At 45.6% G+C, this 17,162-nt stretch overlaps 1 protein-coding gene across 1 annotated transcript in view; it reads right to left on the bottom strand.

The window, feature by feature from the left end:
• The window catches only part of LOC147620856 (uncharacterized), a 50,811-nt gene that overhangs the window by 6,945 nt on the left and 26,704 nt on the right, over nt 1–17,162 (bottom strand). The window lies entirely within an intron of this gene.

Raw genomic sequence — 17,162 nt, 5'->3', positions numbered from 1 at the left:
CCCCCCTTTCAGAGGAGATTATGGCTGGGTGGAGATCCTTTTTTGGCATGGATCCCTCTTCTCCTAGATGCCCAACTCCATCCAAGACAATGTATCATTGCTTATGGAGTGCAAAGGAACACATAGCATCTAGGTATCTATAGCTCATCTCTTGGACAGATTGAGGAGTGATCCTATCTATATTACTTGAGGTGCTATTGGATGGTTGACTATATCTGGCCCACAGCTTCTTTTTGAGGGTAGGGGAGCAGATACTGTTATGCTTGTCCGTAGGGGCATAGCTCAGAGATGTTTGCTTTTAGGATATCCCCCAATTACGATACACACCACCTCCGCTAAGTATTGACACCACCTGGGAGATTAATGCTAGTATCGCTGCGTGGCATATCTGGAAGACTAGATGCTCAGAGGCCTTCAAGGGTATTCATGTTTATGACACCCAGTGTATTTGCAGTATATGGAGTGACATCAGTCATGCTCTTTTGGCCACCTAGGCCTATATACAGGGATTTTCTCGAGCTGTGCAAACAAAACACAGAAGATTTATGAGAGAGTAGAACCATGGTATTTTCATCTCCTCCACTCCTACGGGGCTTTTATGGCAGCATAGTGTCCCCCATTGGTTTGAGATCTCCCTACCTCGAGGGAGTTGGACAAGATCACCTTTTATAACAACAGTAAAGCTTTACAATGGCAATGGCCAGCAACTGAGTGTTGAACTATGTGCAAGGGAAGTGGAAGACTGACACCGACGGGTTCCCCAAATCATTTCCCGAGAAAATGAATTTCAGTAAGTATAATGGTAAACTCGACCCCACAACTCTTTATTCATGGTTGCATCAATTTGAAGCTTACTTTGCCGCAGTTCGAAAAAGTGATACTAACAGGGTGGTCTTAGCTAGTTGGTACTTGGAAGGTGAGGCCATTCCTTGGTGGACCATGTGGGCTCATGCCCACACTAGCTTAGGTATGGCAGCTTATGTTTGGGACGAGTTTGTCCACAACCTTAAGCAGCGGTTTCTACCGCCCCATTACCTTGAGTGACTCGAAGACAAGTTTAGGGGAGCGTGTCAGAACGTGCAACCAGTCCTTCAATTTGCTAATAAAATTTCAAACTTATGTTTGCAGTTGGGCTTATCTGATACGGACAAGAAAGGGCAATTCCTGTATAGCCTTGACATGCAAATCCAGTGGGAGGTGCGTATGTTTAGGCCAGCCACCTTCGAAGACGCACTCTCGCTTGCGCAGAGTGCTGAAATGAAGCACAATGGCGGAAAGCCCAAGACTTCCCAACCGGCTACTCCCAAGGCTAACACCTCGAGGCATAGGTGGCCAAAGAGTCGTCGTCTTGTTTGACAACGGTAGCACGGAGAACGTGGTCACGGAACAAGCCGCTCAGCGTGCCCGTTTCGTCCTGCCTTCGGTGGACAAGCAAGTTGAGGGTTTTAGCACAGGCATGACGACGAGCGCAAAGTATAAAGCTCTAGGTGCTAAATTAGTCATTCAGGGCATAGAGTTTGTGCGTGATTTTATGGTTGCCCCTCTTGTAGGAGAAGACATAATCTTGGGCATTCAGTGGTTTCACAAGTTCCTTCTTGATGTCAAGTGGGACGAGCACACTTTCCAGATTAGCCAGAATGTGTCCAATGCCCCAGTGACCATTAAGTGTGAGCCAAGAATCCCGAACTCTCTGCTTATAAGCCACTTGCAAGCTAAACGAGCCATCGGGAAAGGCACACATTGTGCGATGATTTACATCCAGACCGCCCAAACGGTGGCTAGTGCTTCCAAGAAGTATTTGGCTCTCCATGAAAAGTTCCAGAAGATTTTTCTTCCGTACAATCTCCCTCCCCAGCTCCCCCCGTCCAGACCGGACGACCACAAGATCGACCTCCTCCCAAGCTCCAAACCCCCGAGCAAGTTCCCATATCGCCTTTCCAAGGCAATGGAATCAGAGTTGGACCGCCAACTCAAGCATCGATCTTGTTTGTTAAGAAGAAAGATGGGTCTTCTCAATTGTGTGTCCATTATCGTGCACTCAATAAGCTAACTATTAAAAGTAGATTCCCGATACCCCGAATAGATTATATTCTCGAGAGGCTAAATGGGGCTAAGGTGTTCTCGAAACTCGATTTGAAGAGTGGGTACCACCAGGTAAGGATTGTTGAGGGGGACATCCCCAAGACAACTTCCGTACAGAACGGACCCATTATGAATTTGTGGTCATGCCTTTTGGCTTGACGAACGCCCCATGAGGGAGTTGGACAAGATCACCTTTTATAACAGCAGTAAAGCTTTACAATGGCAATGGGCAGCAACTGAGTGTTGAACTATGTGCAAGGGAAGTGGATGAATGAGTGAATAATGGGGAACTCCTTATATAGTGCAAGAGAGACCTGGCCGACTGCCTCTAGGGCTGGCTGACTGGCCCTGGACAAATAAATAGGAGAAAATACAGTAAAATACCAAATAAATGGTAAAGCCCCAAAACACAGAGATGCACAAATTCTAACAGAGATCTCCCTTTGTATGATTTTATATTACTTAATAGAAGTCTCTTTTCTGGAAAAAACAATGAACAATTCCCTTCAGTATGAAACACAATTTGATCCTTCTCACTTGCAATCGACTTGAAGCTCTTTGACAGAAGCCAGTTGCAATTTGATCCTTCTCAATTGCAATTGACTTAAAGCTCTTTGACAGAAGTCAGTTGCAATTTGAACCTTCTCTATTGCAATTGACCTGAAGAAGTCTCTTCTAAAGGGAGGACTATTTGAAGCACCATAGGGTTAGGAACTGAAACTGTTGGATGCATACAGTGTGCATGATATCTGTCCAGATACTGCACAGTCTTGAGGAGTAGCGGACCCCTTTATGGTCTCATGGCACAGTCCCAGCAAGGCTGTGAAGCAAGTGGTAACTCGCTCAATCTAGAAGATAAGACCCTAAACTTTTTTCCCACAGAAGTGTTTACCTTGTTGATCCACAAGTTGCCCAACAATTGTTGATGGCAAAAAAAAAAAGAACCACCACAAAAAGCTATGACTCCAAATGCAAGGCTTAGCTTTGAGAGAGAAGCGGAATACTTCTACAAATTCAATCAAAACATAGAAAATACCTAAACTATAAATAAATCACTGAAAAACTGAACAATGTAAATGTTTCATAACAGTTCAAATTTACATGCACAATTAGCTTAAGTTGCAAACCGACTTGTCATGTGTATCCCCTAAGCGGGATGCTCATGGACATATTTCTCTACTGCAGCCACCTGAAGGGGAAGATCTGAACGAGAGTATGAACCCATTGGAGCAGTTTTGACAGCCAATAGGCACCCAAAGGTGCCCAGGACCTACTATCAGATTCCAATATAAAGGCAGGTCAAGAGTCATTTGTAAGAATCCATTAGCCAGAGTATGCAAAACCACAACCAAGGCAGCAAGGAAACATTGTGAATCACCAAGAAGGCAAGCTGCAACAAGACACACCACCCTCATGTGTGTTAGAGCATGCACAACTGGAGGACATCCAGGAACCTTTTGTGGGCTCAGTGGATAGGCAGGCATTAAATGGATCTCAATCAAGATCCAAGATCATCATTGTACATATTCATGTTTTGGAGTATACAGTAGGCTAAGGTTTACATCTCATCTATTGTGTTTCTTAGGAGTAGTTTGATTAGCGTGAATCTACAATGGTTAGCGTTAATTATATATTAAACATGCCTCTGCATAGTTAGCATATCACATTGGTCTCAGAGCAAAACCGACAAGGCTGTAAAGCTAAACCCTAAACCTTATGACTTCAGTTATTTACAGGATCACCCTCAAAGTCCATAGTGCCCTCTCCTACCCGTGTTTCTCCACCGGACTCTGCCCCTGTTCCAAGGAGTGTGCCCCCCTCTTTACAGCCCACTCATTACCGTGTTCAGATAGCCACACCGACTTCTCACCTCCGAGAGTTCGATGTGTGGGTGATCCGTGTTCGTACTTCCGCACAAGATCTGGATCATTACTATTTTATACTCGGGCGTCATCCTTACCTGGGCGCTATCCTTCCCGAGTGCAGCATCATTTTTCATGAATATTGCACCTATTCTGAGAACATTTATCCATCTTCGTTCACGATGCGCCCTTCTACACCAGATTATACCTTTGACACCAGCAGCTGCCCCTACCCCTATACCTTCTTCTCCAGTAGCAGACTCTCGTGCGAGCCAAGTCCCAGAGGATCGCCCTCATTATACTGGATGCTCCATAGCCGCATCACCAGCATGTAGCCTCTCCTCACTAGATTTACAAATGCCGCACTTATATCTCCCAGTTCACCAACTTGATACTAGAGATTGACTCCTTGTCCCCAGCGGACGAACTCCATGCCTTCGTTGAAGGTCTTAACCCCACACTGCGTGCCGATGTCCAAAAATATAATCCTATCGATCTTGCCGATGCCATACATTATGCCGAGCGCGTAGCAGACATTAATTCTCGAAATTCGGCCTCTTCCAGTCGAGCTAATGCCTTTCAGAAAGCCAATGGGTCTCGTATGAACCTTGATAGTCGAAGAGAATCTTCACGCACTTCTACCTCCCGGCCTAATCCCCAATGGAATTATTCTCAACAACCTCGCCGACCAGAAGAATCATCCTCTCTTCAATCCCGACGTCCTCGGTCCTTCCAACCACGCAATTCGGATCGTGGACGGGACCAGGGACGTGACCACTCTCGCAATCCTCGTCCTTCCGCTGTTCCTTTAATAAAAAACAGGATTGTGCATAATTTGCAATGGACCTCATCGTTGGTTTGAGTCCAACCCATCGACAGAATTCTAATGTTGAACCCTCCACTTCCGAGGAGAAACCCCCAATTGCTGACAAAGGAAAGCATGCGGTTAATCACCATGCTATTTGCACATGCTTCGGTGATCACCGCTACCGCCACAGCTCAATCTGCCTCTTCACCGTTACCCGAGCGGTCTACTCAGGTTTTGGTTCTTCAAGGTTCTATTTCCAATCACCCTATTCATGTGCTCATCAACAATGGGTGTTCTCATAACTTTGTGGGAACCACCTTGACCTAGAGATTGAAGATTCGGACTTCTCAAAGTGCTGTTATTTATGAAGTAGAGCTTGCCGATGGTTCCGATGGTTTCATATGACAATTGAGTATGTTCCTGGTCTCACCAATGTGGTTGTAGATGCTCTCAGTCGTGTGCCAGCTTCGGTCTTGGCTATTTCTACAGTTGAAATGGATATACCTCAAAGTTTCAAGGATCGTTATTCAAAGGATCGTGATTTTGGAAATGCATTTCGAATTCTCAATTCTCAGAATGCAACTCCTTCCGAATTGAAGATTTATGGAGCATATACATTAGTGGATGGTTTACTATATTATCAGGACCGTATTTGTGTACCTCATGATACTCATGTTCGAAGAGTCTTGGTGAAAGAACATCACGAGGTCACTTATGCTGCACACCCAGGCAGCAACAAGACGTATCGTCTTTTGACGGCTACATACTATTGGCCTCAAATGAAGCAAGACATTATTAAGTTTATCACAGCATGTCTTTCGTGCCAACGTATGAAAGCTAGCAGACAAGTTCCAACTGGTCTTCTTCAACCAGTTCCCAATGAACGCTGGGAAAGTATTAGTCTGGATTTTATCACTTCATTGCCACGTTCTTCTAAAGGCAATACACAGATTCTTGTGGTGATTGACAGGTTTTCTAAGATGGCACATTTCATTCCATGCAAGAAAGCAGCCCAGGCTTCGGATATTGCAATATTGTTCATACAATGTATCTTCAAACTTCATGGGTTGCCAAAATCTATAGTTTCTGATTGAGATCCAAAGTTTACAAGACATTTTTGGACTTCGATATTCAAGTCTCTTGGTACGAATTTACTCTTTAGCTCTGTTTATCATCCACAAACAAATGGACAAACGGAACGAGTTAATCAGATTCTGGACAAAATGCTGCATCACTATGTTCAGTCTCGATTAGCTTCATGGGAAGAATATTTACCTTTGGTGGAATTTGCTTATGATAATTCTTATCATTCAGCTATTGGAATGACACCTTTTCAAGCAGCTTATGGCCATACTCCCCTTGTTCCTGCCAAATTTGTTGTTCAACATAAAGTGGCTTTAGCAGACCAACTCATTCAAGAGATGCAAGATATTATGTTACAGATTAAGGATAAGATGGTCACCGTACAAGAGCAATATCACCGCACAACTAATAAGCATCGTCGTCACATTGAATTTCAAGAAGGAGACTTGGTATTATTATATATTGCCCCTCATCAATACAAGACAGTGAAATCAGTCTTTCCAAAGCTTCACCCAAGATATTATGGACCCTTTCATATTATTAAGAAGAACTCATCTCTCAGTTATAATTTGGAATTACCGCCTTCTTGGGGTAGAATTCATCCAACTTTCCATATTTCTTGGCTCAAGAAGTTTGTGGACGGTGATTTTCCAGTTTTAGATGTTTTGGAGTATGTTCCAGAAATCAAAGATGTTTTGGAGTATCTTCCAGAAATCGAAGATGAACACATACTCTTAATTCCAAAGAAAATTCTTGATGTCAGACAAAAAGAAACACGACATAAGCTCACTACAGAATTTTTGGTTAAATGGAGAGATCTTGATGATTCTGACTCTACTCGGCAAAGTGATGAAGACTTACAGAAATATCCAGAACTTCTTCGGGAATTCTTTCAAAGACAACCATCTCTTCTTAGCCAGAGTCTTATTTTAAGTGGGAGGAAATGTCACGATTGTGACTAACTCTCTTAATCTCTCCCTAATTACTCCTTAATCTCTCATTAACTGTAAAGACACCTGTGAAGGGTCACACCCTTGCACATGGGTCACTATCAAAGGACATGCCTATTCATTAAAGACATACACTCCTAAGTCCTACGGACATAACTATTGATTCAAGAGCCACACCCCTTCCCAAGGATGTGACTTCAATTGTACCTTTTCAGCCTCTATTTAAGAAAGGCCCTTGTCTCAATGCAATCCCTCAGTCTTTTCCTGCAGCATTTGTCTTATGTTCATTAATCAAGTCATTAATCATGTTAATTAAGCTATAAAAGCTTTACAGCCAACTTCTTTTGCATGAAGGTTTGGAAGAACTCCATGCAATAAATTAGAGTTTACGTTTTTGCATTTGCAACCAAATTAGGTTTTGCGTTTTTTATACTAGTCCCCCAATTCATCCTCCGGATGGGAGAGGTTTGGATACCACAGAGTAGGCCTTAAATTTGAAGACCATTTTGGTAGTCATGGATGACTTTGACAAACGCATCAAATTTGGCATACTTGTATATCAAGGCACCATGCTTTGCATATATATCCATGAAGGGAGATCCTCAAGCACTTCGTTTTCTTTGAAAAGAGCACCAAACTTAGCATATATAGACAAATGGAGAGAGATATGTACTCTTTTATTTTTAGTAAGAAGTATCGTGACCCATCTCTGATGGGAAGTAGCCATCTAATGAAACATAAAATTAAAAACAGACTCCTAAGCTTCACCCAAATCTATTTAAATATAACGTCATAAGGATTCCCCCTAAGCAATGGAGTAAACAGAATGTCTCAGTGATCTCATAGAAAGGAGCATGCTGCCATTATGAATAATCTATGGCTCACTCTCTCTCTCTCTCTCTCTCTCTCTCTCTCTCTCTCTCTCTCTTACACACACACACACACACACACACGAACATGCATAGTAGCAAAAATGCGTAGTTATCCCTCCCTCTTTCTCTCTTTAATCTCTCTCTCTCTTCTCCACATACATAGACAAACACGTAGAAAACAATCTCTTTCAAAAACAAACCAACAAACCACAGGGGGAGAATGAGAGAGAGAAGCTATGTCCATATATACGGGCGAGTCTCTCCCCTTTGCACACACATCTCTCTCTCTCTCTCTCTCTCTCTCTCTCTCTCTCTCTCTCTACTATTTATACACGCACACAAAATCTCTTTGCTTATGTGAAAGCTATTGACTGGCCAAAATATACACACATATATATAAATATATATACATGCAATTCTAAGTATACATACATGCGGAGACAATAATATAGAGATGCATATACATACACACATACATGCATACTTTAGGAACTAACACACACAAACATATATAACATATATACATACATCTACAATGTCTATCCATATATATTTACATATACACATATATGCCTACATACATATACATATATTTATGTTTTTGTAAATATATATGTTCACATACATCTATACATTATAAATACGCATTCATATGTGTGTGTGTGTGTGTGTGTGTACATACACACACATAATAATATACCTATACATCTATATGTACCCATGCATAGAAGCAATCAAGTATACATATGTATATGCATATTTAACTTATCCTTATGCCATTTCATTTCTCTCTCTCTCTCTCTCTCTCTCTCTCTCTCTCTCTCTCTCAGACCTCTTCCATCTATTCTGATCACGTCTACCGCATCCTCTCCGACCTCAACCCCCACATCCCAGTTGATGAGCTTACCACACACCTCTCAGCCACCCTCCATGCGTCCGCTGCAGCCGCCTTCCCGCATTCCAAAGCAACCCCCTACATCACCAAGAGGGACTGTCCCACAGAATAGTTGGTACGACGAGGAATGTCGTGATACCCGAGCCCATCTACATCGGGAGGTGGCGCTAGGATCCACCACTCACTAGCAGGCGCGAGTGATCTTTCGACGTCTCAAACGGAGAAAGAAGAGAGCCTACCTAGCCAGGCTTGAGTAGGAGCTATACCAGCTATTTCTTGGGAGGACTATAAGGAGGCCTAGAGGATCTTCCAGGATCATCGCCTGCCGACTCCTATTACTTCACCCGGCACCTGGCACACCTATGCCACCTCTCTCTACCATGCCCCCGAGCAGCCACCTCTCCCCCATCCACCCAAACCTCGTCCCAGGCTCTATTCCAGACAGTGACATATTGGCACAGGCTATGGGAGCTTCCACTAGATAAATACCCCCGGCTAGCCCTGGAGTCCTCGAGACAGCTGACACTTGAGGGAGATACAGAGTGCTGGTATGCACAGGTAGGCACTTGGTTTGGCATGCACAGTATGCAGATGGAGGCACTCCCCCCGTTCCAGTACAGCATAGAGGCCCCGTCATTTGCTCTCAGCCGCATAGAGTGAAACAGGGTTATCAGGAAGGACATTGTCAGACTAGATACTCAGAGGACATGGAGTTCACCTAGTCGTCCACTAGGGACGAAGATGGCCTTCTACAGAGATCACCTCCTATGCCTGACAGAGGCTAGTTTCATCATCCGCCCACGCTACATGGACACACACCTATCTTTTGGGGTGAGATGTGCAATCAGCCAAATCCACACCTCGTCCCACCACCTAAGAGTAGAGACTACCAGATATGGGCCCAGGGCGGTCGCACCAGAGGACAGGATATGCCAACTCTGTCACACAGAGCCCGAGATAGAGGATCATTACATATGCCGATTCCCTGTATACTATGAGATTCGGGGGAGGTTCCACTACCTCTTCCGAGCTGGGTTCAGACCACTTTCCAGGATCATGGACTTCCTGGATCAAAGATGCATGGGACTTTTTCTTCTAGAGCTCCGTACACACAAGGAGTCCTTAGTGAGATCCAGATCAGCTGTACTTGCTCGAGGACCAGCACAGAGAGCTCTCACCACCTTCTTCCATACCAGCACTTTGAAGGCCGATCCACCCACCATACCTGGACCAGGCTAGTGCAGGAGCTCGCCCGAGGGGTGTGACATTCGACAGAGCCACTAAGTTATGCAAAGCTCGACGCCCCAGACCCCATGGCCCTCGCCCACGACCACGCCACCACAGGAGGATCCAGACCATCATCGCAGGACCTTCTCGCGCCAGCTCAGTTTTACCACCTTGAGCAGCATGTCATAGCGGCCCATGAGGGATGTATGAGGGTGATATGAGAGCTCTCTACTCATGTATCTAGATCAGATTTTTTAGTTATAGATTTTTGTTATCTTTCTTTATTACCATTTTGTACCCAGGATGATGTACCTCATGGATATCATGTAACCTTTTGGTCTCATAGGTCATTTTGGCCTTTTGAAGACGTTAATACAACTCTCTCTCTCTCTCTCTCTCTCTCTCTCTCTCTCTCTCTCTCTCGATGTCGATGTCGATGTCGATGTCGATGTCAATGTCATTACATGGTAGTCCATGGATATTAATCATGCACAAAGCCATAATCCAAGGATAATAAGCACTCAATGTTAATAGATAAAAATCCATGCTTCCATGCCAATTACTATCATTTAAGACTTATATCCCATGCTTACCAACGTAGATCATGCCAATTAGTATCCTTTAAGTCTTATGTCAAATGCACAAATATGTTAATCACTCTATTTAGTATCATCTAAGACTCATATCACTTGCCTAATCATGCTAATCACACCAATCGGTCTAATTCAAGACATTATATATTGCATGCCCATCAATGTTAATAATCACACCAATTAATGCCACTGCGCCATTGATGTTAATCACACTAATTAGTAGCATCTGAGATACGGAACTCATGCCTTCAATGTTGCCAGCGTATCACAAAGACATCATCTTCTTCTTCTTCCCGGCCTTCTGCCTGGCATCGCCACCATGCTTCCTTCCCCCATACTTTCACAAGCCCCAAGTCTTCTCCTGCTGTTAGAGAGAGAGAGAGAGCTACCCTTTCTTCGGCAATGTCTCGCAAACGCTAACCCTAACCTCCCTACAGAGGGTAACATCTACGGCATGTGGAACACCAGAGACTATCTGGGCGGCAAGAAGATATTGTGGAGCAAGCAACAGGTTAGGTGGAAGCTGGTGAGAAGGGAAAAGCCGTTGTTGTGGAGATAGATCAGGACAGTACACCAGGCCTGCCAAGGATGATGCATCATCAAGCGCCCACGTGCCTGAAGGCAAACCCAACGCCTACACGCCCATCGCCTTCTACTCCAAGGATACACACTACTCTTTGGCCAAGGCAATGACTATGCTGGCATTCGGACGTTCTGCGAAGTGGGCAAAGAGATGTATATGGACGAATGCCCGCTAGATGAGTGGAAAGGGCACGGCTGGCCGGCAGAGGTGCCTTCACTTGAGAGCGGCGCCATAGATATCGAGTCCCTAGCCCTTCTAGTTGACTTCTTCACCTTCCGAGGCTACCCCATCATGGTGTGCTTCAACTATGGCACCACCTTCAAGGGCGCCTACAACAATGTAGAAGATGCATGCAAGAAGCTCAAGCCCATCCTCTGGCACAACGGTCTCTTGGAACGCAAGGTCCACTACGACGCCAACCTTCGACGTACGAACCGGCTACCGGTTCCGCCAAAGCCATGCCCACTCCCACCCCTCTCCGGCGGGCCTCATCGCGCTTCCGCCTACAAAGTGTACTGGACTACGAGCGGCTTTAGCCAACCCCTCTCCCTCCTCACCAAGATGTCCCCTCTGTCAAAAGACTTCAAAAGCCTAGAAGCCTTTGCGTCGAGCTCCGGCTGATCAAAAATTGGCACACCGCTCCCACCCCTCTGGCTGATCTCGGACGTTCTACGAAGTGGGCAGAGAGTTGTATATGGACGAATGCTCACTGGAGGAGTGGAAAGGGCACGGGCGGGCGACGGAGGTGCCGTCGCTTGACAGCAGGGGAGTTGATGTGCGAGAGAGAGAAAGAAAACAGCAGAGATACAGAGAGATGTTTACATCGTTTAGTTGCGCCGTGCGGTATTGTTGTTATGAGGCTGGCAGTGCAAGGCAAGCTGTCAGAGCCACGGATTTAATTTTCACAAAAAAAGGATTTTTTTTAATATATTTATTGAATATATCTATTGGGACAAAACATTACTCCCGATTGGCATTGACCTCATCCATACAGTTGGCAGAGGATGGAGATACTCATTGTTGGTACGCTTAGATGAGATCATGGTTTGACCTACATGGTTTGTGGATAGAGGCACTACCACCCTTTCAGTACAGTCTGGATTGTCCATTTTTGGATCCCACCCGCTCAGAGCAAAACCGCGTGATCAGGATGGATATCATCAAAGTGGACATAGAGAGGACATGGACTAGCCCCCTTGAGCCCTTGGGCACGAAAATGGCTCATTACAAGAGCCATTTTCTACACCTCTCACCAGATGATTTTATCACCCGCCCGGCGTACATGGATGTACACCTATCACATGGGATACGTTGTGCCATTGGACAGATCCGGACCTCATCACACCAGCTGCGGATTGAGACAGGGCGATATGTGCATCATATCTTGGATGACCGCATTTGTCAGCTATGCTACCAGGAGGTAGAGACAGAGGAACACTACATTTGCCGATGCACACTCTATTATGAGATCCGAGGGAGATATCACTACCTCTTCCGAGAGGGTTTTGGGCCGTTACGCAGGGTCATGGAGTTTGAGGATCAGAGATGCCTGGGATTGTTTCTACTTGAGCTCAAGAGACACAGAGAGACCCTCTTGGCAGACAGGAGGCCAAGCCATGATGTACCTAGACAGAGGACCCTGACAGATTTCTTCGGCACCAGCACCAGCAACCCAGCCCACACACCTCCTCATACCTCCTCCATTGGGCCATCAGGCCACCGACACCGACCACGCTCCCAGGGAGTCACCACTGATAGAGCAGTTATCTTATGTCGTGCTCGTCGGCCACGCCCACCAGGATCCCGACCACAAGATCCTCACCATCGCCAGATCAGAGCCATTATTGCTCGGCATCGGAGGCGCCTACCTCACTTCTACGACCTCTCCATTCTAGACAGCCCCATGGTGGAGATACTTGATCTAAGGAGAGGGCAACACTTCAACTGATCAACATACATGGATCTACCTGATATACGTTTTTCAGTATTTTCCAGTATTTTCTACTCACTATCATCTCAGAGTCTTACAGTTCTGTTCTTATAACTATAGGACAATCAGTTTATTGTACTTTTTAGTCTCATTTAGTTGTTCTCTTTGATGAGACACCAACTTCAGATGTACTCTCAGTTTTGGTCTCATAGGCCACTATGGCCTCTTAGAGACGTTAATATTTCATTTCATTTCATTTTATTTCTATCTTTCTCTCTCTGGGTTTTGGCAACCGTGCTTGGATGGTATATATGTCATGGAAACAGGGCATTGGTTTTCGAGAAGAAACAGGACTTCGGTATCGAGGAAATAGGCCTTTGGTTTATGGGATACAGGTGTTTGGTTTATCGGATACAGGTCTTTGGTTTCATGTGGAAAACATGTCTTTGGATTCATGTGAACAGGTTGTAGTTTTCTCGAGGTTACATGCAAGCTATGGCTATAGGGAAGAACATATGGTTTGGTACGGCCCTACTGCTGTTTGGGAAAAGGTTTGAGAGATCCATAGTAGAGATGGAGAAGACCTTTTCAAGCAGGGAGGTGTTGTACAGGTGTGCCTTCTCTATGGTATGCTGTGCTGTAATAACGAGAGTTCTTTTTGGAAGTCCTGGGTGAAACTATAAGGGATCCTATTGGTAGAGGATTCTACAAGTTGTACTTTGTACTCAAATTTGATCAAGTAAAGAAATACCGCAAGGGGCACCACTGCGTTTTGGGGCCAATCGGTGTCCTTGTACTATTTGCAGGAGCACTCTAGCCCCCCCTGTTTGTTTCCTTTTCTAGGTCCCCATGGGTGATGAAGTGTTTTGTGTGCGAGTGTTTGTTTCTCCGCCCATCAAATTTCTAAAGGCCGGTTTCAGGGAGTGAGGGCTAGTGTTGTGGGTGTGCCCGCTCGGTGTGAGTGTTTCTCCATTTTTTCCATTGTCCATATTTTCCCCAGTTTTGCTAGTCGTGGGGGGGCTCTATTTTTTACCTGGTCGGCTGTAGGAGTTTTGTTGCCAGGAGGTGGCCGACTTGGTTATCTGATGGCTGACTTGCTGTTTTTTGCTGGCTGACTCATCATTTGCTGGCCGACTGGATTTTATCCCAGTCGTGGGCTTTCTTGGGGCTGTCGGCCTGTTTTGCAGTGGACGACCAGCAGCCCCAGCCCGTATATATTGTGGGCCTTGCCCCCCAGCCCCCCACACTTAGTTGTACCGGATATTGTGTATATAGTAGAGTTTATACAGCACTTATTTCTGCGTTTCTGTTCTCTCAGTTGTTTGTCTCATTTCCGCTGCCCATTCTGACATGGTATCAGAGCCCCAGGTGGCTTGAAGCTTTGGAGATGTGAGAGCATTCAAGACTACTGGGTTTGGTGCTGATTGGAGTATTTTTGGGCTGTACGGGATGTGGAGAAGAAGATAGAAGGCGGCATCATGGTTGGAGAGCCACCTTGCATCTAAGTGCGGCCTCTTCTTCATTTTTTTTCCCACCGACCCTCCCTTCACAAAACCACGTGAACCTTCGAGATGGCAAATTTGCTTGAGATGGCAGAGAAACATGTGGCAAATTTGCTTGAGATGGCAGAGAAACATGTGAAGATCACCACCCTTGTGACGTTCCCAGTGGACCGATAGTTGGACGGGAACAACTATGGCATTTGGAAGGTAATAATGGAGTTTGTCTGCTGATTTCATCATGGTTAGAGTTGGAGGAGGAGGAACTTTCACTATCCACTAAGAAAGAGCATGGGATTGTGTCAATGCCCTTGTTTGTTCTTTCATCTTCCTCAATTGCACACCCCAAGTGATCAACTATATCAAACACATGACACTGGCTCGAGGGATTTGGCAGCACTTGGCCTCTTTGTACAATCAGGTATTGCCCATGAAGAGAATTTCCTTGGAAGTGTAGATGCGAGCGATGAATCTTGCAAAGTCTTCGACGATGTGAGAGCACATAAACAAACTTCAGGCTCTTCAGCAGGAGGTTCTTTAAGCTGGGAAGGAGATATCATCAGGGGACATGGCCATCACCTTGCTGTCTCATCTATCCCGTCAGTACTCAGCATTATATTCTTCTTTGATCACCAGTGGGAGGCTCAACACAATTACATGGGAGGAGCTTGTGCCGATGGTTTTGGACCAGGAAGAGTGGTTTCTGGACCCTCCACAGGGCGGAGGTTCTGAGGCTTTGATTGGCCAGCGGTCGAAAGGCCGCAACAACAAGAGTAACAAGGGCAAAGGGAAGTCTTCACACTCGAAGTCTTCTGAGAAGAAGCCCGACTCAGAGCGTGTTGCTTTGAAGGCCGAGCAGACCTGTAACCATTGTGGCCAAAAGGGTCATTATTGGAGGAAATGTCCTCAGCGGAGCATCGAGAAAGGTGCTGATTCCTCAGCTCTGCAGCCACGAAGACTCCTGCTTTTGTGCACTTGGAGATTATGGACACCGGAGCTTCATCTTCTAGCAAGGAGGTGGTTGGTCTCACCATTGGGGATACTCGGGAGTGGATTCTAGATAATGGTGCTTCCAGGCACATGACTCCTTCCTGAGAATTGTTACAGGATCTTCGGAGGCAAACAGGTCACATCTTTATTGGTAACAAGTCCACTATCCCGATTTACAGTGAGGGCAAGCTAGAGATTGTTCCCGATGGCAGAGGGAGAAGCATTCCTCCTGGGTTCTTTATGTCCCATCTCTTGGCTTTCATCTTTTGTTAGTGTATGAGGTTTGCAAGGTTGGCATGCGGGTGGAGTTTGATGAGCATTTTGTTGCTATTCGGGACAAAGCAACATGCCAGGTTGTTTGGGAAGGCAGAGTGGAGAATGGGATTTATAGACTCTCAGCACTCTCTTCTCTTACACGTACTCAACACATTGATTTGTGGCGTTTCCGTTTTGGCCACTTGAATGCAGATGCACTGCGGCGGGCTTTTCGGGACCAGATGGTGGATGGCTCGCCAGATGTTGGCAGCAAGCAGGGACATTGCAGTTCTTGCATTCGTGTGAAGTAGCATAGGGAGTCTTTTCCGAAGCAAGCTACCAGGCGGGCTTCGAAACCTATGGAGTTGGTTCACACTAACTTGTGTGGACCTATGCAAACCCCATCTTTGGGAGGATCCTTGTATTTCATGCTGCCTGTGGATGATTGTAGCAGGTTCACATGGGTGTATTTCCTTTCCCAGAAGGACCAAGCCTTTGCTCGGTTCAAGGATTGGTATGCTTTGGTGGAAAAGGAGTCTAGATTGCAAGTGAAGACTGTTCGGGCTGACAAAGAAGGGGAGTTTTCTTTTGTGCGGAGCATGGCATCAAGCAGGAGCTGGCCAATACAGGGTCGCCTTCAGAGAATGGAGTAGTTCAACGAAAGAATCGGACTGTGGTGGAGATGGCAAGGACGATGTTAGAGCATCGAGACCTTCCTCGTCCACTTTGGGGAGAGGCTATGGCCACAGCTGTCCATATCCTCAACCGATCTTCGACGACTTGAGTGCCTAAGATGACTCTGTTTGAGGCTTATTTTGGCAAGAAACTAAATGTCTCCCATTTCTATGTTTTTGGGAGTGATGCCTATGTTCACATACCAAAGAAGCAAAGGGGGAAGCTTGACTCAAAGGCCCAAAAGCTTGTTTTTGTGGGATATAAGTCTCTTTCCAAAGGGTACAGGTTATATGACTTGGAGCGGAATGAGGTTGTTTGTCAGCAGAGATGTTGTCTTTGATGAGCATGTTCCAACTTCCACTGTTGAGGAGCCCCCGCTTCTTCGAGAGCCAGATGTGTATGAGGATGAGTCCCAGGCTATTGTTCTAGCTAGCCACCTCAATCGGTTGTAGAGGCTGAGCCCGAGAAGTGCAACCCTATTTCATCTCCGATTGACCGAAATACCAAACTTACTATACATGATCCTTGTATCGGAAGCTTGTCGGTTCATTGATTTGGTTGCTAAACACCAGATTGGACTTGAGTTTTCTAGTGGGGTTGTTGAGCTCATTTATGCAGACACCTTTGAAGACTCATTGGGACGCAGGATCGCGGATCTTGCGGTATCTGCAAGGTACGAAGGAACTTGGACTCATAAAATAACACTGGAGGGGGAACAAAGGACCGAGCCAGTCTCCGAGGTTGGAGTGACTTTGATTGGGGAGGAGATCCAAACACAAGGAGATCTACTTTAGGATACGGCTTTACCCTTGTCTCAGGAGCGATTTCTTGGAGCAACAAGAGGTAGCCAACTATTGC

Source organism: Cibotium barometz, chromosome 31 (assembly GCF_041138505.1).
Source record: "Cibotium barometz isolate CiBa-2024 chromosome 31, ASM4113850v1, whole genome shotgun sequence".
Taxonomy (NCBI): Eukaryota; Viridiplantae; Streptophyta; class Polypodiopsida; order Cyatheales; family Cibotiaceae; genus Cibotium; species Cibotium barometz.
Note: the sequence above shows the minus strand (reverse complement) of the source record. Positions and strands in the feature narration are given on the sequence as shown.